Below are 27,109 nucleotides of genomic sequence, written 5' to 3' on the forward strand. Positions count from 1 at the left end.
TCTATTTATTTTTTTCATGCACACTGAATGGACACTGGTTGAGCAACGTTTTTTTGTTTCCTCTGGGTATGCGAATACTCAGGAAATGACAATAAAGATATACAATACAATATACAATACAATTAGCACATCTTCCCTAGCCAACAAAGGGCCACTATGAATTCACCATTCCTGAGGTTATCTGGTTCAGGCCCTCTTTTGTTCTGGCCTTCGCTATCTTTCAGTCTGAAGAAGACTCGGCCTGAAACGTCACCCATACCTTTATTCCGGAGATGCTGCCTGAGTTACTCCAGCATTTTGTGTTTATCACAGGTAGATAGGTTGGTAGAGAAGATTTTTGGTAAATTTGCCTTCCTCAGTCAAGGTATTAACTGATGATGGGAGGTTCTGTTCCAGTTGTACAGGACGTTGATTAGGCCACATTTGGAGTATTGGATTCAGTTTTGGTTATTCTGCTATAGGAAGGAAGTCATTAAGCTGGAAAGAGTGCAGAGAAGATTTGAGGATGTTTCCAGGACTCGAGGAGCTGAGCTATGAGGAGATGTTGGGCAAGCTAAGATTTTATTCCTTGGATTGAAGGAAGCCGATAGATGATCTTATGGAGGTGTAGAAAATCATGAGGGGAATAGATAGGGTGAATGCACAAAGGTTTTCACACAGGATAGGGGATACAAATCTAGAGGACATATACAATGCATTTAGTTGTCTCTGTACTGTAGGTGATAGGGGAAAGATTGAATACAAACCTGAATGTTAACTTTTCACTCAGATGATGGTGGGTAAATGGAGTGAGCTGTCAGGTGAGGTAGTTGAGCAATGTATTATAACAGCATTTAAATTAAACTTGGGCAGGTATATGGACTGGAAAGGTTTGGGGGATGTGGGCCAAATACAGGCAAATGAGCTTAGTCGACAAGGATGAGTTGCTTCCCCCCCCCCCAAATCCCCCAACCCATCTTTCTGTGCCCCGCTCACTCCCCTGTGTGCCTCACCTGGACTCACATTATTTCTCCCCTCCCCAACCCCTTCCATTACAATCCTTCCTCTGACTGAAAATCGCAACTGTTCCAACCTTTTGTCTCACCTTCTGTCTTTTCATCTTTGACCATTGTCTAACAATCAACCTATTGAAACCTCCCTCACCTGTACCAATCTGCTGCTTTCCAGGCTTTGTCCTGCCCCTCCTCTCTACCAGCTTCACCCCCCACCCCCCACCACTATGTCTGAAGAAGGGTCCCAACCCAAAACTTCACCTATCCATGTTCTCCAAATATGCTGCCTGGCCCATTGAATTACTCCAGCATTCTGTGTCTTTCAATAATTTGTGAAATTATAATATGAGAGCCAATTGCCTATTTCAATTCCCCAACCTTTGCAGGCAAGTATATGTATTTTTCACCATTTGTTGCTACTTTCAGGGAACTATAAGTTGGACCCTTTCAGAAATTACCAAGGTAAAAACAGAACCACAACAGTCATAACAAATAGCAAGTGAACATGTTACAAAACAGAGAACAGTCAAGCGTCATGTTACAAAATAGAATACTGACTCGGTATTGTGAGGCCAATGGGTCATCCCATGGACAGAACTGATTAGTTAGGCCTCCCTTCTCAGCACTGAAACAGTTTGGGCTTGATACACAAGGTTACTAAATACCAGGGTAATTGTTTTGGTTCAGAGATAATGAACAGTGTGTCTGGTAAACTCCAGGAGATGGATCTATTATCTGTCCATAAGATGGTTAAATCAGCCCCTTATATTGTTTTAGATATCTAGTTAGGCATGCATATAATGTAAGCTGTCAATTGTTAATATTGTGACTAGGACTCCGATTACTAGATAAATATGACCAATTCTTAAGGAGTTGATCTCCTTTCATCGACTTTTTGGAATCATGTGATGCAGCGGTACCGTAAAGATTGCTGATTTCAGTTCATGCCGTGGATAGATCTACATCTCCGAATAAAGATTTGAAAATTTCTCTTTTAAGGGGCCTTCTCTCCTATTTCTACTTTCCGCTATTTCTTTTTTTTTTATATACACACTTCACGTTTTTCTATTCTCTACCATCTATTTTTCCTCTTTTTCCCCTTTCCATTGTTTTCTTTTTCTTGTCTTGCTTACTTCCTTTTCAAAACATAAAACTAGAGGTTGTGCATAGAATGGATTACGGTACGACATAGTTGGCACCTAAAATTAGGTTCCACTGTATTGTTTTGTACTGTATTAACTTCTAATAAAATAAACTATATATATATATATATATATATATTGTGACTAGTGGAGTTCCGCAGGGGTTGGTGCTGGGGCCGCTACTCTTCACGCTGTATATTAATGATTTGGATGATGGGATTGAAGGCTTTGTGACCAAGTTTGCAAATGTTACAAAAATAGGTGGAGGGGTGGGTAGTGTAGAGAAAGCAGGGACTCTGCAGAAGCACTTGAACAGGTTGGGAGAGTGGGTAGAGAAGTGGAAGATGGAATATAGTGTAGAAAAGAATGGAGTCATGCATTTTGGTAATAGGAATAAAGGCATAGGCTATTTTCTAAATGGGGAGAGAATCCAGAAATCAGAGGTTCAAAGGGACTTGGGAGTGCTGTTGCAGGATTCCCCCCCCTCACACAAGAAAAATAATGGCAAATTCAATGCTAGTATTGTTTTAAAGAGGGCTAGAATACAAAACAGGTATGTAATGCTGAAGGGCTGGAAGGCTGCATTTTGGAATATTGTGAGCTATTTTGGGCACCATATCTGAGGAAGGATGTGCTGGCTCTGGAGAGGGTCCAGAGGAGGTATACAATGTCAGGAATGAGTGGGTTAACTCATGATGAGGGTAGACAAATATACTGAAGAAACTCAGCGGGTGCGGCAGCATCTATGGAGCGAAGGACATAGGCAATGTTTCAGTCCGAAACCCTTCTTCAGACCCTTCTTATGATGAGCATTTGATGGCACTGGGCCTGTACTTGCTCGTGTTTAGAAGGATAAGGGGGACCTCATTGAAACATACCCTGTAGTGAAAGGCCTGGATAGATTGAATGTGAAGAGGATGTTTCCACTGTGGGAGCATCTAGGACTATGGACATAGCCTCAGAATTAAGATCCTTTAGGAAAGAGACGAGGAGGAATTTTGTTCATCAGAGAGTGGTGAATCTGAGGAATTATTTGTCACAGAAAACTGTGGAGGCCAAGTCAGTGGATATTTTTAAGGCAGAGATAGATAGATTTGTGATGAGTACATGTATTAAGGGGTATGGGGAGAAAGTAGGAGAATTATATTTAGCCAGAGGGTGGTAAATCTGTCAAATTCATTGCAAAAGACGGCTGTGGAAGTTATTGGGTATTTTAAAGTGTAGATTGTGTAGGAAAGAACAGATGCTGGTTTAATTTGAGGTTAGACACAAAATGCTGGAATAACTCAGCAGGACAGGCAGCATCTCTGGAAAGGAGGAATGGGTGACCACATAACCATATAACCATATAACAATTACAGCACTGAAACAGGCCATCTCGGCCCTACAAGTCCGTGCCGAACACTTATTTTCCCCTAGTCCCATCTACCTGCACTCAGACCATAACCCTCCATTCCTTTCCCATCCATATACCTATCCAATTTACGTCCACGACAACTCTGTCTATCCCTCTCATCATTTTAAAGACCTCTATCAAGTCCCCCCTTAACCTTCTGCACTCCAAAGAATAAAGACCTAACTTATTCAACCTTTCTCTATAACTTAGTTGCTGAAACGCAGGCAACATTTTAGTAAATCTCCTCTGTACTCTCTCTATTTTGTTGACATCCTTCCTATAATTGGGCGACCAAAATTGTACACCATACTCCAGAATTGGCCCCATCAATGCCTTGTACAATTTTAACATTACATCCCAACTTCTATACTCAATGCTCTGATTTATAAAGGCCAGCACACCAAAAGCTTTCTTTACCATCCTATCTACATGAGATTCCACCTTCAGGGAACTATGCACAGTTATTCCGAGATCCCTCTGTTCAACTGCATTCCTCAATTCGCTACCATTTACCATGTACGTCCTATTTTGATTTGTCCTGCCAAGATGTAGCACCTCACACTTATCAGCATTAAACTCCATCTGCCATCTTTCAGCCCATTCTTCCAAATGGCCTAAATCTCTCTGTAGACTTTGGAAATCTACTTCATTATCCACAACACCACCTATCTTAGTATCATCTGCATACTTACTAAAACTAAAGTTTAGTAACTAAAACTTTAGTTACTAAAATTACTAAAAGACGTTTTGGGTCGAGACTTCTTCAGACTGAAGTGGAGATTGATAGCTTCTTGATTAGTAAGGGTGTCAAAGGTTACAGGGAAAAAGCAGGAGAATGGGCTTGAGTGGGAAAATTGGTAAGCTGTGATAAAATGGTAGAGCAGACTCGATGGGCCAAATGGCCTAATTCTGCTCCTGTGCCTTATGGCCTTATGGTCAAAATATCACAAGTTCTAGTGATCACCTCCTGTCACTTCCTATCTAATGTCTTTGACAACATTCTTTATTGCAAAACTTTTCAATTGCATGAACAGTTCGAAGCATGATATACCCTTTAAATGCTACAGGATGTAACACTTTATATCAGTCTGCAGCTCCAGGATTTCCAGGTGGCAAGCTTCCAATGGGCAAAATTACTGCTGCCTATCAAGAATGTGCTGACTTGGAAAATAAAGACGTGTTATGCTGCTGCAAGTAAGAATGTCATTGCTCTGTTGTCGGTACACATGACAATTAACCATTCTTGACTTGAAATAAAGGCTGCAGTTGTCATTAAAAAGATCATGAAAACTACAGGGTTGGAATTATACTGTGACAACTTCACTGATCAATCTCCTGGTTAACTTCCTTTCCTTCTACTGATGTTCAGAAGGGCACCTTTTTTAGTCGATTGTTCCTTATTTAACTAAATATTGCATCTTAAATTTCCTCTCTAACTATGTCCATCAATGTCTGAAATCATGAGGGTAAATGAAAGAGTGGATGCACATAGTCTTTTACCCAGAGTAGTTTAATTTAGTTTAGAGATACGGTGTGGAAATGCAGCCCACCGTGCCATCTAGCGACCCCCACATTGACACCATCCTACACACACACCAGGGATAATTTTACACATACACCAAGCCAATTAATTTACATACCTCTACATCTTTGGAGTGTGGGAGGAAAACGAAGATCTCAGAGAAAACCCATGCGAAAACCCAACGTACAAACTCCGTACAGACCGCACCCATAGTCGGGATCAAACCCGGATCTCCGGCAGTGCAAGTGCTGTAAGGTAGCAACTCTACTGCTGCGCCATCATGTCCCCGAGTAAAGCAATCAAGAGCCAGATTGCATACTGTAGGTTTAAGGTGAGAGGGGAATGATTTAATAGGATTCTGAGGGGCAATCTTTTCACTTAGAAGCTGTTGGGTATATGAATTGAGCTGCCAATGAGAAAGTTTAAAGATGTTAAAGTTACAAAATGGATTCAGCTGTAGATTTAGAAACAATAAAATAGATGCTTAACCTTTCTCCTATTAACACTAAAAAGAGTACAGCACAATAACAGAAATGTTTTCACCTTTCTTCTATTACACTATCAAGGTTACAGCACAATAACAGAAATATTTCACTCTTCTTCTATAACACTAGCAAAATTACAGCATTATAACATGAATGTTTTGCTCTATGATATAAACAATCAGAAAAATGTTCAGACAACGGTTCTTTCCTTCTGCTCTACATATTGCAATGTACATCAAGACGGTCAAAAAACAAGTGCTTGAAACTGCTTCATCAGCATAACCATATATTGGCTACCTTTTCCTCTATTGGAAGAACCTGTCAATCCTAACAGGCAAGAGGCTGTACAATGCTCTGTAAAATAAAGAATAGCTGAATTGCTGATTATTAGGGTATAAATATATCTGATTGAACATTACCTCTGTGTGTGGGGATAGGGTGACTCTATAGTCTGTATTTTACATACTGTGGGAGTTGACTGCCACACCCGCCTGGGTGAAATAAAGATTTTACTGTGATAACTTTTGTGTTATCTGTTTGAAGTAAAAATGACCTTAACATTGGCGTAGTTGGCAGGATATTGCTCGAAACAATCTCTGAAAACAGAGTAAGAGGGTACATTTTGGCCGGGATCTCGAAGGGAGTAGAAAGTGCACTATTGGACTCCTTGAGTCTGAACTCCTGAGAGTGCCCGAGAACACTGTGGTCATTCATCCGAAGTTGACCTGGTTCCCTGCCAAGATCTTTGACAGGTAAGGTAAGGTAAGACATTTTTGTTGATTAAGCAGCTCAGACTTGGGAACTAGTGCTCCGGGAATGCCATGTGGGTCGAGATAGCAGATAAGATATTAGAGGGTCCGGGACCCGTATTTTCAATTGATCAGTTCAGACTACATGTGGTCTGTTGAAATTAATGGGTGGGATAATCATCGTTTATAGAATCGAATGATGGGACAGGATCTGGATAAGAGTAATGTGGGAGCTCCGGTACAGCATACGTGTTATTTGGATCCAGGAAAATGTAAAGATTACATAATGAATAGATTTAGAAAAGAGAATATGGTTGATCCACATAATAATAAACCATTGGTATGCAAAAATGGAAACCTAAGGAAAATTTCCCCGGTGACCCCTTGTCTGGCATGGCGACCCTGTTTAAATAGAAAGGGGGGACAAAGAACAAATTCGGGAAGAAAAACTAAATTGGAAATAGTGTAGATCACCTCCCCCATGCCCTGTCCACCAGTCACTAACAGCAGGAGCTACCCGACTGAGATCCTGCGAAGAGGAAAGGACTCCGGTGCTCCTACACGGAAGGGCAACCCCAGAACAATGAAAAACTGATAAGGAAGATGAGGAAGAAGAAGGGAGAGGGTTTATGGCCAAAGAGGAAGAGCAGTGATGAATTCAGTAGTGAGACAGTTAAACAATACAGAGCACCAGAGAAAGAGAAACAGCAGGTGGTGGCCGACTAGGAAAAGGGGAGATGCAGCGAGACCTGGGTGTCATGGTACACCAGTCATTGAAGGTAGGCATGCAGGTGCAGCAGGCAGTGAAGAAAGCGCTGCCTGCTGCACCTGCTTTCATAGCTTTCATAGCAAAAGGATTTGAGTATAGGAGCAGGGAGGTTCTACTGCAGTTGTACAGGGTCTTGGTGAGACCACACCTGGAGTATTGCGTACAAACACTCCACTGCGGCAAGCCTCAACGACTTCTGCCCAGTTGCACTTACCCCCATCATCACCAAGTGCTTCGAGAGGCTGGTCCTGGCACACCTCAAAAGCTGCCTACCCCCCACACTGGATCCCTATCAGTTTGCCTACCGCAAGAACAGGAGTACGGAGGATGCCATCTCAACGGCACTTCACTCCGCCCTCTCCAACCTCGACAACAGAGACACCTACGTAAGAATGCTGTTCATCGATTACAGCTCAGCATTCAACACCATTATACCATCAAAACTGATCACCAAACTCGGTAACCTGGGCATCGACCCCTCCCTCTGCAACTGGATACTGGACTTTCTAACCAACAGACCCCAGTCTGTGAGGTTAGACAAGCACACCTCTTCAACCCTCACCCTGAACACCGGCGTTCCACAGGGCTGTGTGCTGAGCCCCCTCCTCTACTCCCTCTTCACCTATGACTGCACACCTGTACATGGTACTAACACCATCATCAAGTATGCAGATGATACAACGGTGATTGGCCTCATCAGCAACAACGATGAGCTGGCCTACAGGGAGGAGGTCCAGCACTTAGCAGCATGGTGCGCTGACAACAACCTGGCCCTTAACTCCAAGAAGACCAAGGAGCTCATTGTAGACTTCAGGAAGTCCAAAGGCGGCACGCACACCCCCATCCACATTAACGGGACGGAGGTGGAACGTGTTTCTAGCTTCAGGTTCCTGGGAGTCAACATCTCCGATGACCTCTCTTGGACCCACAATACCTCTACTCTGATCAAGAAGGCCCATCAGCGTCTCTTCTTCCTGAGGAGACTGAAGAAGGTCCATCTGTCTCCTCAGATCCTGGTGAACTTCTACCGCTGCACCATCGAGAGCATCCTTACCAACTGCATCACAGTATGGTATGGCAACTGCTCTGTCTCCGACCGGAAGGCATTGCAGAGGGTGGTGAAAATTGCCCAACGCATCACTGGTTCCTCGCTCCCCTCCATTGAGTCTGTCCAAAGCAAGCGCCGTCTGCGGAGGGCGCTCAGCATCGCCAAGGACTGCTCTCACCCCAACCATGGACTGTTTACCCTCCTACCATCCGGGAGGCGCTACAGGTCTCTCCGTTGCCGAACCAGCAGGTCGAGGAACAGCTTCTTTCCGGCGGCTGTCACTCTACTCAACAACATACCTCGGTGACTGCCAATCACCACCGCCCCGGACACTTATTATTATTTATTCAAATCATTTGCTATGTCGCTCTTCAAGGGAGATGCTAAATGCATTTTGTTGTCTCTATACTGTACACTGACAATGACAATTAAAATTGAATCTGAATCTGAATCTGAATCTGAATCTGAGTTTTGGTCTCCAAATCTGAGGAAGGACATTATTGCCATAGAGGGAGTGCAGAGAAGGTTCACCAGACTGATTCCTGGGATGTCAGGAATGTCTTATGAAGAAAGACTGGATAGACTTGGTTTATACTCTCTAGAATTTAGGAGATTGAGAGGGGATCTTATAGAAACTTACAAAATTCTTAAGGGGTTGGACAGGCTAGATGCAGGAAGATTGCTCCCGATGTTGGGGAAGTCCAGGACGAGGGGTCACAGCTTAAGGACAAGGCGGAAATCCTTTAAAACCGAGATGAGAAGAACTTTTTTCACAGAGTGGTGAATCTCTGGAACTCTCTTTTGCAGAGGGTAGTCGAGGCCAGTCCATTGGCTATATTTAAGAGGGAGTTAGATGTGGCCCTTGTGGCTAAGGGGATCAGAGGGTATGGAGAGAGAAGGCAGGTACGGGATACTGAGTTGGATGATCAGCCATGATCATATTGAATGGCGGTGCAGGCTCGAAGGGCCGAATGGCCTACTCCTGCACCTAATTTCTATGTTTCTATGTTTCTAATACTGAAAAGGGAAAAAGCTGGATGTTGAGCTGGTGGCTTTCGAGGCACTGTACCTTAACTACCCCGCAGGAATGGAGGCTGCTCACCGCCCTAAGAACTTTAACATTTTGCAGCCAACAGTAAGTACAGTTTAAAACAAACTTGAAACAACAGACTCTGACCTGTTTGCAAATACAGAGCATGTTTCCCTGAAGGAGAGAGAGGGGAAAGTCTGTGAGTAACCAGGCAAGTGTGTGGTATGACAAGACCCTAAATAACAGGGAATCGGACCAATCCCATCGTGAACCATACCAGCCCAACCACCCCTATACAGATGAAGGCTTTTCTGGGTTTGGTTAATTTCTACTGGCAGTGGATACATTAAACTACTGTTCCTGGTGTCCCTGCCAAGACACCGCAGCAATTCTCTCTTACTCCAACAAGAAGATGACTTTCGCAACTTAAAAACACCACTTGCTACTGTACGCCTTAGCCCTCCCAGTCAAACTGGCTATTATTAGGTACAATGCCCATACAAGTGGCCACAACGAAGTCTCCCGGGGCAATGCCCTAGCTAGCATTACTGCCCTTACAGCTGATTACAAATTCTGCACAAAACATCTGGCAATTGACTTCATGCTTACTATGCCAGGGTGTTAAGCATGAAGTTTGTTCATAATTTTGTTTCTTAAAGACTCTGGTACAACCACTCTATAACCCCACTTAATGCATCCCTGCTCACATGATAATTCATGGCATCGATTATGGAAAGGCTTCAGCTCTGAGTTCAGAACTGAGTTCAATCTGCTATCGATTTCAGTCCATCCGTTCAATGTCTGTTCATAAACCCACTTCAGCACATTGTTTTTCTTTGTTTCTGCTGCAATTTCTGCAGCAGTCACTGGAAAGTCTTCATCTACAACTTGCAGTGTGTAGATTGAGTTCTCACTTCCCACGTCAGAGTTCTCATGGGGCAACCGGGACAACGTATCTGCAACTGCGTTGCACTTGGAGCTTCTATACTCCACCTTGTAGTCATACTGGGAGAGCAAAATTGCCCAGCGCTGCATCCTCGATGCCGCCATGGAAGGTTTAGCTGACTTGGGACCAAGTACCACTAGTAGTGGCTTGTGATCAGTCACTAGGGTGAATGGTCTGCCGAGAAGAAACTGATGGAATTTCTTGATTCCGAACGCAATGCTGAGTGCTTCCTTTTCTATCTGCGCATAGTTGCGTTCATTCGATGACAGGGTGCGGGATGCAAAAGCAATAGGCTTTTCCTGTCCGTCAGTCATTACGTGGGAGATAACTGCACCTACACCATAACTTGAAGCAACACAAGGAAGTTTCATCTCGCGTGTTGTATCATAGTGAACAAGAAGTTTGTCACTTGTCAAGTTTTCCTTGCAGATGTCAAATGCATGTTGCTGTTCCTTTCCCCACGTCCATTTCACATCTTTTTGTAGCAGATGATGAAGTAGCTTTAGCACAGTTGCTAAATCTGGAAGGAATCATGTATGGAACGGCACCATCCCAAGGAATGATTGCAGCTCTGACACACTGTTGGGTTTTGGAGCATTCACTATTGCTTCAACCTTAACCTTCACAAAGCGAAGTCCTTAGGCGTCTACTTTTAGTCCAAGGTAGATCACCTCTGACTGCGCAAATGCACATTTACTTTGACGCAGTTTGACATTGTGGCAGTTCAGTGTGAGAACTTGCTCTAGGATTTCCAGATGTTCTACCATGCCCTCTGTGAATATCAGTAGGTCATCCTGGTTGCACACACAGTGCGGAATGCCTTGTAATATTTCGTCTACGACAGACTGGAAAATTTACGGGGATGATTTCACACCATAGGGCAGTTTTGTATATGAATACAAGCCCTTATGTGTGTTGATAGTCAAGTACTGCTGACTTTCCTTATTGACATTGAGTTGGGCATAAGCGTGAGACAAATACAGTTTAGTGAAGACTCTTGCTCCGCTAAGTTCTGCGTACAGACCTTGTGAGAATGGTAATGGATATTGTTCGTCATCAACGGCTTGGTTGATTGTGACTTTGTAATCACCACATAGTCGAACAGTTTTGTCAGCCTTGGGTATGGCCACAGTTGGCGTTGCCCAGTTACTCAGGTCTATCTTCACGAGTACTGCATTCCGTTCTAATCTGTCGAGTTCTACCTTCACTTGTTGCTTTAGTGCATATGGTACAGGTCTCGGTCGACAATACACAGATCACACATCTTGCTTAAGTCGAATGTGTGCAGAGTACCCTGTAATTCCCGTGTAACTATATAACCATATAACCATATAACAATTACAGCACGGAATCAGGCCATATCGACCCTTCTAGTCCGTGCCGAACACGTATTCTCCCCTAGTCCCATACACCTGCGTTCAGACCATAACCCTCCATTCCCTTCCCGTCCATATAACTATCCAATTTATTTTTAAATGATAAAAACGAACCTGCCTCCACCACTTTCACTGGAAGCTCATTCCACACAGCCACCACTCTCTGAGTAAAGAAGTTCCCCCTCATGTTACCCCTAAACTTCTGTCCCTTAATTCTCAAGTCATGTCCCCTTTTTTTAATCTTCCCTACTCTCAGTGGGAAAAGCTTTTCCACGTCAACTCTGTTTATCCCTCTCATCATTTTAAAGACCTCTATCAAGTCCCCCCTTAACCTTCTGCGCTCCAAGGAATAAAGCACTAACTTGTTCAACCTTTCTCTGTAACTTAGTTGCTGAAACCCAGGCAACATTCTAGTAAATCTCCTCTGTACTCTCTCTATTTTGTTGACATCCTTCCTATAACTAGGCGACCAAAATTGTACACCATACTCCAAAATTGGCCTCACCAATGCATTGTACAATTTTAACATTACATCCCAACTTCTATACTCAATGCTCTGATTTATAAAGGCCAGCACACCAAAAGCTTTCTTTACCACCCTATCTGCATGAGATTCCACTTTCAGGGAACTGTGCACAGTTATTCCCAGATCCCTCTGTTCACCTGCATTCTTCAATTCCCTACCATTTACCATGTACGTCCTATTTTGATTTGTCCTGCCAAGATGTAGCACCTCACACTTATCAGCATTAAACTCCATCTGCCATCTTTCAGCCCACTCTTCCAACTGGCATAAATCTATCTGTAGACTTTGAAAATCTACTTCATTATCCACAACCCCACCTATCTTAGTATCATCTGCATACTTACTAATCCAATTTACCACACCATCATCCAGATCATTGATGTACATGACAAACAACCGTGGACCCAACACAGATCCCTGTGGCACCCCACTAGTCACTGGCCTCCAACCGGACAAACAACCATGCACCATTACTCTCTGGCATCTCCCATTCAGCCATTGTTGAATCCATCTTGCTACTCCTCCATTAATCCCCAACCATTGAACCTTCTTAACCAACCTTCCATGAGGAACCTTGTCAAAGGCCTTACTGAAGTCCATACATACAACATCCACTGCTTTACCCTCATCAATTTCCCGAGTAACCTCTTCAAAAAATTCATGAAGATTAGTCAAACATGACCTTCCAGGCACAAATCCATGTTGACTGTTCCTAATCAGACCCTGTTTATCCAGATGCTTATATATATTATCTCTAAGTATCCTTTCCATTAATTTGCCCATCACTGATGTCAAACTAACAGGTCTATAATTGCTAGGTTTACTCTTAGACCCGTTTTTAAACAATGGAACAACATGCGCAGTACGCCAATCCTCCGGCACTATTCCCGTTTCTAATGACATTTGACATTTTTCTGTCATAGCCCCTGCTATTTCTACACTAACTTCCCACAATGTCCTAGGGAATATCCTGTCCGGACCTGGAAACTTATCCACCTTTATATTTCTCAAAAGTGTCAGTGCTTCCTCTTCTTTGATCCTCATAGTTTCCATAGCTACTCTACTTGTTTCCCTTACCTCACATAATTCAATATCCTTCTCCTTGGTGAATACCGAAGAAAAGAAATTGTTCAATATCTCGCCCATCTCTTTTGGCTCTGCAGATAGCTGTCCACTCTGACTCTCTAATGGACCAACTTTATCCCTCGTTATCCTTTTGCTATTAATATAGCTGTAGAAACCCTTTGGATTTACTTTCACCTTACTTGCCAAAGCAACCTCATATCTTTTTTAGCTTTTCTTATTTCTTTCTTGAGATTCTTTTTACATTCTTTATACTCCTCAAGCACCTCATTTACTCCATGCTGCCTATAATTATTGTAGATCTCTCTCTTTTTCCGAACCGTGTCCAATTTCCCTTGAAAACCATGGCTCTTTCCAATTTTTACTATTTCCTTTCAACCGAACAGGGACATAAAGATTCTGTACTCTTACAATTTCATTTTAAATGTCCTCCATTTCTCTTCCACATCTTTCCCATAAAACAAACTGTCCCAATTTACTCCTTTTAAATCCTTTCGCATCACATCAAAGTTAGCCTTTCTCCAATCAAAAATCTCAACCCTAGGTCCAGTTCTGACCCTCTCCATAATTATATTGAAACTAATGGTATTGCGATCACTGGTCCCGAACTGTTCCCCAACGCATACCTCTGCCACCTGACCCATCTCATTTCCTAACAGGAGGTCCAGCACTGCCCCTTCTCTAGTAGGTACTTCTATATATTGCTGCAAAAAACTACCCTGCACACATTTTACAAACTCCAACCCATCCAGCCCGTTTACAGAATGTGTTTCCCAGTCTATGTGTGGAAAATTGAAATTTCCCACAATAACTGTCAGCAAAAATGTTTGCATGTTTGCTCATGACGTTTTCAAGACGTGATTTGGACAAATTGACGCTGAAAATGTTCTTTCAGTCTAATTCTATCCTACTCAGCCAATCCTTTCCAAGGAGGGTTGGTTTATTTCTGTAGCTGGCTACTATGATGGGCAGTGTCACTGACTGACCATTATGCTGAATTTTACAGTTCATTTGTCCACAAGTTTCCAAAACTTCACCCGTGTAGGTTCTCATCTTGACCTTACTCTCAAACAATGGTATCTGTGGGAACTTTGTTTCATACAGGTCTTTGCTCATGGCCGAACAATCTGCTGCCGTGTCAATACACATATCGATTAACTGTTCATTAATCAATAGTTTAGTTTGAAAGTCCTTGCCTTGGCTGGTTGTAGGCTTATCGATGTTGGTTGCATTAATGGTGTACAACCCGTTCATTTACATCTGGGTTCACCACCAAGTTGTGATCTCCTCTCCGGTGTTGTTTCTTGATGCCCGCAGATTGTTGGTTTCCTGTTTTATGCTTGGCCCAACATGCTGAGGCGATATGGCCTTTCTTCTGGCAGTTATAGCACTTGGCCGTTTTGAACTGACATAGTGCTCGTCCAAGAAAGGTTCCAAAGTTACAGTGTAAACTTAAATTTTTCAAGGCAACAATGTACTCATTGATTGTCTCATTCTGCTTTGGTTTCTAGTGCCAAATCTATAGCTTTCGGCAATTTCCAGAGGCTTTGGGTTGAATGCTACTCTTTATAACTTCTTTATAATGTCATTGAATGGCACATATTTTGCCTTTAAGGGTGCAAGGAGATTCACGAGTGTGCCGTACACTTTAGGACCGAACTCCGTGAGCAAAATCGCTTTCTTGCGTTCGCAAACGGCCTTATTTGTTTCAGCCACTATCTGTCCTTCACCACTAATCTCCAATATATTGTTTGCCCTGAAAAACATGTTTGCTCTCACAAATATAGGAGCTGAACGGCTTTCTATTCTTATCAAAAGTGCCAAGGTTTCTGATTTAGCCTGTGGACGCTGACATCGTGACGTTCTCTTTTTGTTTAAATTAAGGGACCGTTCAAAAACCCTGAATTCCTGTCTGTTCTGGTGTAACAATTCACCTAAAACTTAGCTGTCCAAAGGCTATTCAGCTTGAGGAAATCGACATGGAAGATGGAATAAAAAGAAGGGAGACACAAGAATCTCCAGATGCTCGCTTAATAAAAAGACACAAGAATGCTGGAAAATACCCGCAGAACATGGAGCGGTAACATATTGGGTCAGGACCCTTCTTCTGACTGATTATGGTGGGGGAGGAGGCTGAAAAAGACATGGGGGCAGGTGAAAGATAGACACAAAAAGTCGGAGTAACTCAGTGGGACAGGCAGCATTTCCGGAGAGGAGGAATGGGTGACGTTTCAGGTCAAGACCCTTCAGACAAAGCTTGACAAAGATGAAAAAAAAGCAAAATGTGTGAAATAAGGATAGAAGAGCCATGAACCATCAAGCCAAAGGAGGGGATATATGTTGAAGGGGGTGGGAGGTGGGATAAGTGGAGAAATGGGTGCAAATCCAGGTGGGGCTCAGACTGAAGAAGGGTCCTGATCTGAACCGTCACCTATCCATATTCTCCAGCAATGCTGCCTGACCCGCTAAGTTACAAAAGCAGAGATGTCTTATTATAATCATGCAAGGATTTAAGAGAGACTAGACCAAATGGTACCCATTGGGCCCTGTTCCCCCAAAGCAATATTCCACCACTCACCCATTACCCCCAACTGCGCAGGCGCGACTCATTTCTCCTCATCCGCAGCACTCCCTCCCGCTCCTCTTCACCCTCCTTCTTCGTTTTCCTCTCCTCCTCTCATCCCCTCCTCCACTGCCTCCCTCACCTCTCCCTCCCTCTCCTTTCCCCTACCCTCAGTCACCCCCTACCTCCCTCCATAACCCATCTCCCCTCCGTACCCTCCTCCTCTCCCTCTATCTGTTTAAATTATATTAAACAACAATCCTGTTCTTGTCCCCTCCCCCACTCGCTCCCTCTCCTTACAACAAAGTAATAAATATCTCATTGCACTGACAGTCCTGTCTTTGTTAGCATTGTAACAGTGGAGCACTGCTGATGGGCAATTTATGTAAATGAGATCCATTGTGACGTCACGGTTGTAACTGCAACTGCAAGTGATTTTTTTCTCAAAATGGATTTTGCAATGATAAAAATATTAATAACTTGTAAAATATACCACCAATCTGAATAAAACTTGCTACATCACACCACAGGGTGATTAAGGTGGACAAAATATAGTGCTATCATGTACCGTTTTGGTGTAATTCAGGGCATCAGGGCATGAGCCACAAACAGACAGGCAGACTCACAAACAAATAAGATGAGAGTTTTAGTAATATACTAGACTAAGTGGGACCCGTTGGGTCCCAGCATCACACAGGAGGGCTGGTCCCACAACGCAATATTCCACCTCCACCAATTCCAATATTAGTGGCCAGTGGGCGGTGAGTGGGGTTTCAGGAGTGCTAGTATGGGTGTTGTGGGCTGAAGGCACTGGTTTCCAGAGGGCTAGTATGGATAATGTGGGCCAAATGGATTATTCGGTTGGCGGCTCAGTCACTCAAGTCTGTTGTGCTGGCAGATCACTCACTCACGGCTGATGGGTTGGCAGTTGACTTACGGCTATTCCTTGAAATTCCATTTCAAGCAGGGTGCAAGGCCACTAAATTCAAGTGCAGTTTCTTACCACTTCAAGCAGGGTGCAAGGCCACTAAAGACAGTGCGTCGTGACCTCTCCCTCATCCATCTTGCAGAGACACTTCTGGGTTTTATAGTCCCTCCCCCCCTCCCATCAGAAGGGGCGTGGCCTTCATGGCATGATTGACAGTAGAGAGAATCTCAACATTTTTAAAACACTAATAACTCTTTTATTTTTCATCGATCGGAAAATCCTCAGCACCTGATGAGCGGAGGGGGATTCTGAGTAAGATGGACAAAAATCACAGCCATACGTGGTAGCGTTTGTTTTCTAAAATCAATATAAAGTGCAAACAGGAAGTGGTCAAGATTAGACCTTTAATTATATAGGAGGCAGGGAAACTTTAATTGGGCAAGGCAACTTTAATTGGGCAAGGCAACTTTAATTAGGCAAGGCAACTTTAATTAGGCAACACAGCTTTAGAATTTCCAAACCAAAGGCAACACAGCTTTAGCATTTCCAAACTATATTTTCAAACCACAATAAGGGCACTGACAGGTCAGTAAAACCACTCACAGTTTAGTAGACATGTGTTCAGTGTTAGTCACAGCTCAGACTGAGAGACATGACCCTCTCGCTCCCCCATCTTGCAGAGACTGACTGAGGCTCTCAACACTTCCGAGTTTTATAGTCCCTCAAGAAGGGGTGTGGCCTTCAGGAGAGAGAGAATCTCAACATTTTTTAAACACAAATAACCCTTTTATTTTTAAATAGATGGGAAAAATCCTCTTGTCCTGCTTAGCTGGGGGGGGGGGGGGGGGGGGGGGGAGGGACTGAGTAAGATGGCCAAAAATCACAGCCGTAAGTGGCAGCATTTTTACTAAAATCAATATACAGAACAACAGGAAGTGGTCGAGATCAAACTTTTAGTAATATAGATAGATAGATGAGACCATGGAAGATGTATTGTAATAAAATAAAACTGTAATATGAATGGCAGGTTCACGGGAAGCAGAGGTATCCAGAACTGCATGGACATGGTCCCCAGAAAGTGGTGTGACAGGTAGAGAGGATGGTTAAAAAGGCTTTTGGTACATTGACCTTCATCAGTCAGGGTATTGAGTAAAGAAACAGGCATGTTATGTTACAATGTACAAGATTTAGTGAGGCCAAATTCAGAGTATTGTGTTCAGCTTTGGTCATCCTCTAATGACAGTGCACTTTAAAATAGTGACAAAATCCAGCGGCCTTTGAACCATTTCTAACCAGGGAGTCACGGGGGCACTCAGAGAGGATCTACTGGAGGTGTGTAGGAAGGAACTGCAGACGCTGGTTTAAACCAAAGATAGACTCAAAATGCTGGTGTAACTCAGCGGGACAGGCAGCATCTCTGGATAGAAGGAATGGATGACATTTCAGGTCGACCCTTCTGAATATACCTGTCTGAAGAAGGATCTCAACCCAAACGGTCACCCATTCCTTCTCTCCAGAGATGCTGCCTGTCTCGCTGAGTTACTTCAGCATTTTGTGTCTAACTTCGGGATATACTGGAGGTTTTGTTAGCTTCTGGCAATATGGGTAGAGTTTAGAAATAAGAAAGGTGCAAGTATTTTTACGGGATTTTACTCTAGGCCCCCCAGTGACGGAAATCGCTATCAAAATATGGAGGGACCGGGGGAGAGGGTGGAACACAATGTATTGGCGGTTGCGTGCGCGTGCGCACACTCACTCACACACACTCACAAGTGTGTTCGAAGGCTTCTGCCGTGGGGCCTGTGAACGGTAATTACTAGGTATGTTGCAAAACCTACCTGAATCGTCATTGAGAATCTGCCCCAGCCCTTGTGCGCGATTTTGGCACTGTTTAGAGGGTTTAAAACGCGATTTTTACTAGGCTGTTGCAATCGAAAATGTTCAGCCTAGTAAATCATTAACGAAAAATCGCTGAAAGACCCCGTTGCAAAAGGTATTATTAGTTTTTATGGCCTTGTATAATAGTTATAGTAGTTTAAAAATCACTCTCTAAACCCGCGAGGGTTTTATAAAGCAAACAATTAAAGGTATGTACCTTATTTTTACATTAAAAGGGGCTTCTTAAGAACCCTGTATACAAAGTTTTCTATAGCGAATAGTTCATTTTGGGCTCTTTATACCCCGCAGTATTTTACTGGGCATTTGAGGCACAAATCCAGCGCAATGTGAACGTTCTAAACCAACGCGTTCACAGGAACCCACTAGAAAGCTGATTTAAAATGGACTTTAATTTACTGCAATTGAACACTAAATTCCTTCCATTTGGCCTATAAATTAATGTAAATGAGATTTTAAAATCATGTTTTATTGTGAATTATTTATGAATATTATTTGGACACTTGGGCTATTTAAAAACATTAATCATTTATTAAGAAATGGATAGATGTTTAGATCTAGTAATTGAAGTTTGAAATTAGCTACACTTGGGTAACTAACTAATTATATGCTTTAATTTCAGGTCATCCAAGTTAGATTATTTTATGTTTGTTTCAGAATGGTTCAATCTACGATAACTGAAAATTTCATTCAGTTCTCTTAATTTTTAAGAAGGTTATGGCCTTTTGACAGCACACGATCACAGCTTTTTTGTTATGTCCATAGAAAATCAATAGGGAACAAGATGCTAATTTCCGAGTATGAAAATGGCCATAACGTTTTAAATACTTGAGATATGAAAGTGAATTAGGTGTCAAATTAAACTTATTTTTATGCTTTATCTGATGGGATAAATTACAGACTTGATTTTTTAAATCTCAAAATTTTGTAACGTTGCTATAATTACAGCTCAATCCAGTGCTTAATGCAGCTCAACTCTGCCTGCGTCGCCGTGTTAACCTACAACCCTGCCTGGATTGATGGAATACCAGTCCAGAGCCGTGGAGCTAGTGCTGCTTCTCCGCACTGGCTGTAAGCCTGGACCATATTTTCCTTACGTCCAGGCAGGGCTGTAGGTTAACCCGACGGGAGAGGCAGAGTTGAGCTGGATTTAGCGTTGCTTCTCTGTGCTGGCTGTGGGCCTAGGGGCGCCCGTCTGACTCCCGATGTCTCTGACCACCCTGGGGTGTGGGGGGGGCAATCGGGTACGGGGATGGTCCAGTGGCAGTTCGGCAGCAATTGCAGCGCCGACGAACCGGCCGGGATCAATCCTGGCTGCGGATGAGGCACAGCTCTATGTCCAGGGCTGGCGTAGTGACCCTATGACCTGGGCACGTCTCCCTCCTCAAATCACCGCACTCTATCCTCAGTCCCACCCCCCTGCCTCTGACCGACACCTCCCTCCTCCAATCATCGCGCTGAATCATCATGTCCCGCCCCCATTACCTGCTGGCTGACGTCTCTCTTGTCCAATCGGTGCCCTCGATCAGCAGTCCCACCCCCACTCTCGCGAAAAGTGGAGATTTCAACGGGTTTTAAAATCCGGATTACAAAAATTGGGGGGGGATTGCCCCCCACCTCTCAAAACAGAGGGGGGACGTGTTCCCCTTTGCCCGCCTGGATTTCTGCCACTGGGCCTCCCCGAATAACAAGCGGGGGAGATAGAGGAACAGATATGCAGACAGATTATCTAAAGATACCAATGCAACAGGGTAGTCTAAGTGAGTGACTTTAACTTCCCCAATATTGACTGGGGCTTGTTCAGTGCCAAAGACTTTGATAGGGCAGGATTTGTGAATTGTTTGCTAGAGGGTTTCTTGGAACAGTATGTGGATAATCCAACTCGAGATCATGTAATCATGTATTGTCTTTCTTCTGACTGGATAGAACGCAACAAAAGCTTTTCACTGTACCTTGCTGTACATGACAATAAACTAAACTGAAATTGAACTGTGGAAAAGGAAGGGAATATATGGAATATTGTGTTGGGAAATGAGGACTTGGATGACCAAAAAGGTTGTAAATTTGGTCAAGAAGAAAATGGAAACGCACGCAATGTTTAAGAGGATGGAATCAGGCAGAGCATTCGAAGAATATAAAGAGGATGAAAGAGAATAAGAGAGCGATTAGGAAGGCCAAAAAGGGACACAAAATGGCTCTGGTAGATATAGATATAGATATGCCATTTATTGTCACTATACATGTACAGTGAAACTGAAAGCTGCTCGTACTCAGTGCATACATACAATTTAGCACAAAAAACAAGAAACAGAAAAAACAAAAAACAGAAGGGAGATGGGGGGGGGAATAGGTGCACAAATTCTGCGGCGCTACATACATATATACATATATACAGATGGTGAGTCGTGTTAAGGAAAATCACTGTTTTTTATACCTACATTAGAGACTATTGAGCATCCAGTGTGAAGACAGGATCACTCAAGGATAAAAGAGGGAATTTGAGAGGGTTTGGAGACTGCGGATGTAGATGAGGTACTAAATGGATCTCCCTTCACTGAAGAGAGACACAAAATGCTGGAGTATCTCAGCGGATCAGGCAGCATCTCTGGAGAATAGGTGACGTTTGTGGATCTACAGTCCTGATCATATTGAATGGCGGTGCTGGCTCGAAGGGTCGAACGGCCTACTCCTGCACTCCTGTCTATTGTCTATTGTTTCGGGCTGGGATCCTGAAACCTTGTTTTTTAGTTTCAGTTCCAATGAAAGATCATTGGCCTGTAACAGTAATGCTGTCTCCCTCTCTCCACAGATGATCTCTAATCTGCTGAGTATTTCCAGCAGATAGACACAAAGTGCTGGAGTAACTCACCGGGTCAGGCAGCATCACTCGAGAGAAGTGGGTGACGTTTTGGGTCAGAACCTGTCTTCAGACTGTATTTTTCAGTTTACATTCCTAGCATACATGCGTGTGGTTAATTATTTAATTGAGATAAATCCATGGGAAGCATACTATACTGGTGAATTTGGGACAGGTTTGGATGAGAAAGCAAATTCATAAGATTATTCTTTGTCGAATTTCACCTGAGTGCATCATTGTTTATGCATGGTAGGGAGATTAACCATTGTTATTTAGGTGGTGGCTTTGAAGGCAGATGCAGACCTGTGTTATATTCCAATCCCCTCGTGACTTATGTTGTTAACATGAACGAGCAATCAACTGACATTTTTCCGCAGATTGATGAAAACATATCTGCAGCAAGCCTCTGAGACGTGCACTAGTCCCACGCCTCGCATATATAATAAAATAGATATTTCCTGTACTGAAGAATATTCATTAATTAATAAATAATTAACTGAGAGACGCTTGCTGAAGACAGACAAAATAAACTGAAACTTAAAAATTATGTATTCTTCAGCTATTGTACAAGAAAGTTGATATGACTTCTGAAGGTTAAGAGGTTAGAGGATAATATGACGTTAGGTAGAATTGATTGCTTCTTCTTGGACAGCTATTATATTGGAAAGACTGAACGATAATTGTATAATGTGATTCAGAAATACACTGAAGATCCTAATGCTTTTAAGATATCTGCATGTGTTCCAAGAATGTATGAAGGAGAATTTTAGTTGCAAAGACAGAGAGAGGTAGAGCATTGAAACAAGACCTTTGGTGCGTCAAGTTTGCAATGACCATCAAGCATCCATTTTTATACTAATTCTACACTTGATCATTATATTCTCCCCACATGCCTACCAACTCTCCATTGGATTCTACCACACATCAGTCAATGTTTACAGTGCCCAAATAGCTTACCGACCTGCACATCTTTGCAATGTGGTAGGTAACAGGAAAATCCGAAGGAACCCTCCCAGTCACAGGCAGAATTACAACATCCCCACAAGCAACACCAGAGGTCAGGATTGAACCTGGGTTGTTCAATTTGTGAGGAAGCAGGTCTACTAGTTTGCCACCGTGCTGTCTCTTGTTCTATTTGCTCATAAAAAAAGTGTTGATTGTATTAGCTAATGAACACGGCAAAGGAAATGTAAGCATTTCAAAAGTTCATGAACTAATTCAGAGCATAATTAGGCCATTCGGCCCATCAAGTCATTCAATCATGGCTGATCTATCTTTCCCTCTCAACCCCGTTCTCCTGCCTTCTCCCCATAACCCCTGACACTGGTACTATTCAAGAATCTACCGATCTCCACCTTAAAAATATTCATTGACTTCAGGCTTCCACAGCTCTCTGTGTCCCACAGATTAACTACCCTCTGACGAAGGAAGTTCCTCCTCATCTCCTTTCTAAAGGTACGCCCTTTTATTTCGAGGCTATGGCCTTTGGTCCTACACTCTCCCACTAGTGGAAACATCCTCTCCACATCCACTCGACCCAAGCCTTTCACTATTCGATTTACAGAGCAAATGGTACATAATCTATTGATTTAATCTGTGAACAATTAAAAAATTGTCAATGGGCATTAAAGAAACAAATATGCCAGGAGATTGTAAACCGCTGCTCACCCAATAGGGTTGTCATTGAAAGGGATTTTAATTTTCTTCATACACCGAAAAGTCACATGGACTGAGCTCTGTCATCCTGAACCACAACGTATCAAGTTCCTGGTCCAGGTAGTGTACGATGTCTTGCCCACCCCATCGAAACTCTTCATCTGGGGCAAAGTGGAATCTCTGGATTGCCCGCAATGTTCAGGCAAGGGGACGTTGGACCACATCCTGAGCTGTTGCCCAAAGGCTCTTGGGCAGGGCCGGTACACATGGCGTCACGACCAGGTTCTTAAACCCATTGCAAAGCCATCAGCATGGGAATCAGCAGCTGCAGACGAGAACGCCCCACCACCTAGATGACCAACTTCGTGAAGGCCGGAGTGCAGCTGCCAAGAACCGCAGCAGCCAGGAATCCATCAGGAATACTGGTAACTGTGCATTGTCTGCCATTTTTCTGTAGACCTGATGAAACAGCTGAAGTTCGCACAGCACATTGCCACGACCACCCTGAGGCCAGACATCCTCCTGGTCTCAGAGGCGACCAAAAACATTGTCTTGTTGGAACTGACAGTGCCGTGGGAGGACCGTCTGGAGGAGGCCCACGAGAGGAAGATGACCAAGTACGAAGAGCTGGTCATAGACTGCCGCAAGCAGGGCTGGAATGCAAGGTGTATGCCCATCGAGGTTGGCTGCAGAGGTTATGCAGGGCAATCACTCTACAAAGCCTTGAGTGCACTGGGCACCAATGGAATGGAGAGAAGAGCCATCAGGAACACCGCAGAGGCAGCGGAGAAAGCCTGGAGTTGGGTCTGGATCAGGAGAGGAGGTCCATGGGGAGGAGCAAATGTCACCTGAACACAAGTCGTGGTCTGATCATCCATGGCTGGGTCGCCTGAGTGAGGGTGTCTGATGTTGAAAGTCCTGAAAACATCCAATGACCCCAAGTTACATCACTGATGATGTGTTCAGGATGACATAGGCCTGCGGCCTCAGTCATCCTGAAGCCACGGTCTCCGGTAGGGAAGCATCAATCCTTCCAGATGGGAGGGTCTGTTATCTGGCCGCCCGCTGCGGCGACTGCAGAGATTATGGCCCCGACCATAATAATAAAATGGTGATTTTCACACAGAGAGTGGTGAATCTCTGGAACTCTCTGCCACAGAGGGTAGTTGAGGCCAGTTCATTGGCTATATTTAAGAGGGGGTTAGATGTGGCCCTTGTGGCTAAGGGGATCAGAGGGTATGGAGAGAAGGCAGGTACGGGATACTGAGTTGGATGATCAGCCATGATCATATTGAATGGCGGTGCAGGCTCGAAGGGCCGAATGGCCTACTCCTGCACCTAATTTCTATGTTTCTATGTTTCTATGACAACGGGGTAAAATGGAGGAGGACTGACCATACTCTTTGTGCCTTCCACCACAGTGAAGAATGCTGTGGGTGATGTTTGTGTTAAATTTCTATTGTGTATTGTGTGTTCTTTTTTATTATATCACTGCTGACAAGTTCATTTCACTGCACTTTATTGTTATTGTGTACGTGATGAATAAATCTTGATTGATTGATTGAATAATTCAGGAGCATCAATAGATGTATTTTTATCAATACTCAGACTGTCATAGTGCCAAATCGGATGGAATACATAAAGTGTGCGGAAAATTTCCACAGGCATTATATAGATGTCCTTGCAAGGGGAAAGGACAAGGTTTCACCTCCTCTTAAAGAATTGGGCAGGTCAAGTGACTAAAGCGTCAGTGGGCAAGCTTTTTGAGACCAACAAACACAGTTCTATCAGCTTTAAAATCGTTATGGATAAGGGCAGAGCTGGTCCACAAGTTAAACACCTTCGCTCATTCCGCTTGATCTCCCGGTGGCTAAACACTTTAATTCTCCTTCTCATTTCCGCACAGACCTTTGTGTCCTAGGTCTCCGAGTCCTGAGTGCATTGTCTAAATGCAAATTGGAGGAACAGCATCTTATATTTCGCTTGGGCAGTTTTCAGCCCAGTTGTATGAACTTTTGATTTCTCTAACTTCAGGTAGCTCCCTCTCTCTCTATCCCTCCCCCACTAGCTTCTCAATTTCACCTAACAAACAGATAAAAATCATCATTACTTTTTTGCATATCTTTCATTCATTGTTCTTTATCTCTCTACATCATAGACAATAGACAATAAGTGCAGGAGTAGGCCATTAAGCCCTTCGAGCCAGCACCACCATTCAATGTGATCATGGCTGATCATCCCCAATCAGTACCCCGTTCCTGCCTTCTCCTCATATCCCCTGACTCTGCTATCTTTAAGAGCCCTATCTAGTAGCTCTCTCTTGAAAGTATCCAGACAACCGGCCTACACTGCCCTCTGAGGCAGAGAATTACACAGACTCACAACTCTCTGTGTGAAAAAGTGTTTCCTCATCTCCATTCTAAATGGCTTACCCCTTATTCTTAAACAGTGGCCCCTGGTTCTGGACTCCCATCGATATCTCTTATTTCCCTTATTCCGAACCACTCTGAAGAAGCGTCTCGACCCGAAACATTATCCATTCCTCTCTAGAGATGCTGCCTGTCCCGCTGAGTTACTCCAGCTTTTTGTGTCTAGCTTAAGAAAGTTCTATTTGGGGCAAGGCCAACTTTGATGGATTAGATAGGAACCTACGGAAATTGATTGAGGAGGTTGTTTGCAAGCAAAGGGATGTCCAGAAAGTGGGATGCTTTTAAAATTGTGATAGTGAGAGCTCATAGTATGCATGTTCCTAAGAGTGCAAAGACTAAATCGTATCTGCCTGCACATAACCTATATCCCTCCAACTCCTGCATATCAATGTGCCTATCCAAGTCTTTTAATTTTATCATCATATCTGCCTTCACCACCACCACCCTGGCAGTGCGATCCAGGCACTCATCAGACTGTGTGTAAAATAAAAATGCCCCGTACATCTCTTTAAACTTTTCTCCTCCCACCTTAAACTATCACCTAGAGGGACATTCAAAATGTTAAAAAGATGCAAGCACGCTCATGAGATTGTACAATAGGACCCCCAATAGCAACAGGAGGTACAGAAACAGATATGGATTATTTGGATTATAGATATCCTAGAAGGTTCACTAATGCTACGTGAGAGTGTTTAAACTAGAGAGGTAGGGAGTGGGAACCAGAGACATAGGTCAGAAATTGGAAAAAGTGAAGGGTGGGTAGAGATTAGGACCAGCAAGTCTCAATGGAAAGACAGGCAAAATGGGGTGAAGGAATATTGCGGCACTCAGAGAGGAGGATATAAAGGAAGTCTGATCCATTGAAATGAAATGGGGAGGGTGTAACATTTAAAAAAGATGCAAGCACTCTTTTAGTATTGTATTATATGCCCCCCCCACCCAACAGCAAGTGAGAGATAGAGAAGCAGATATGTAGGAGGTGGGGGAAAGGACTGCAGATGCTGGTTTAAATCAAAGGTAGACACGAAGTGCTGGAGTTTCTCAGCAGGACAGGCACATATATGTAGACAGGTTATCGAAAGATGTCAAAGCAACAGGGTAATCTTAGTACTATTTGATTTTTTCCATCTTGTGAAGATGTTTCTGACTGTCTGCCCTGTCTATGCCTCACTTAATTTTATATACTTCCATCAGGTCTTCCTGCAACCTCCAGTTAAAGTCACCCACTAAGGCTACCCTGTTGCTTTGACATCTTTCGGTAACCTGTCTACATATCTGTTTCTCTATCTCCCATTTGCTATTAGGAGAACCTATAGTACAATCCCTTTAGATAGCTTGCACCTTTGTTAAATTTTACACCTTACCCATAACACCTCAGTGGATCAACCCTCCAGTATGTCCTCCTCTCTGAGTGCCACCATATTCCTTCACCTCATTTTGCCTGTCTTTCCATTGAGACTTACTGGTCCTAATCTCTACCCGCCATTCACTTTCCAATTTCTGACCTGTGTCTCTGGTTCCCACTCCCTAACTCTCTAGTTTAAACACTCTCGCGTAGCATTAGTGAACCTTCTTGCCACGATATTGGTCAAACTCCAGTTGAGTTGCAGCACATCCCTCTTGTACAGGTCACATTGCCCCAGAAAGGATCCCAATGGTCTAAAATTCTGAATCCCTGCCCCTGCCCCTACACCAACTCCAGAGCCACTCATTCAT

The sequence above is a fragment of the Leucoraja erinacea genome, chromosome 1, assembly GCF_028641065.1.
Source record: "Leucoraja erinacea ecotype New England chromosome 1, Leri_hhj_1, whole genome shotgun sequence".
NCBI classification, from domain to species: Eukaryota; Metazoa; Chordata; class Chondrichthyes; order Rajiformes; family Rajidae; genus Leucoraja; species Leucoraja erinaceus.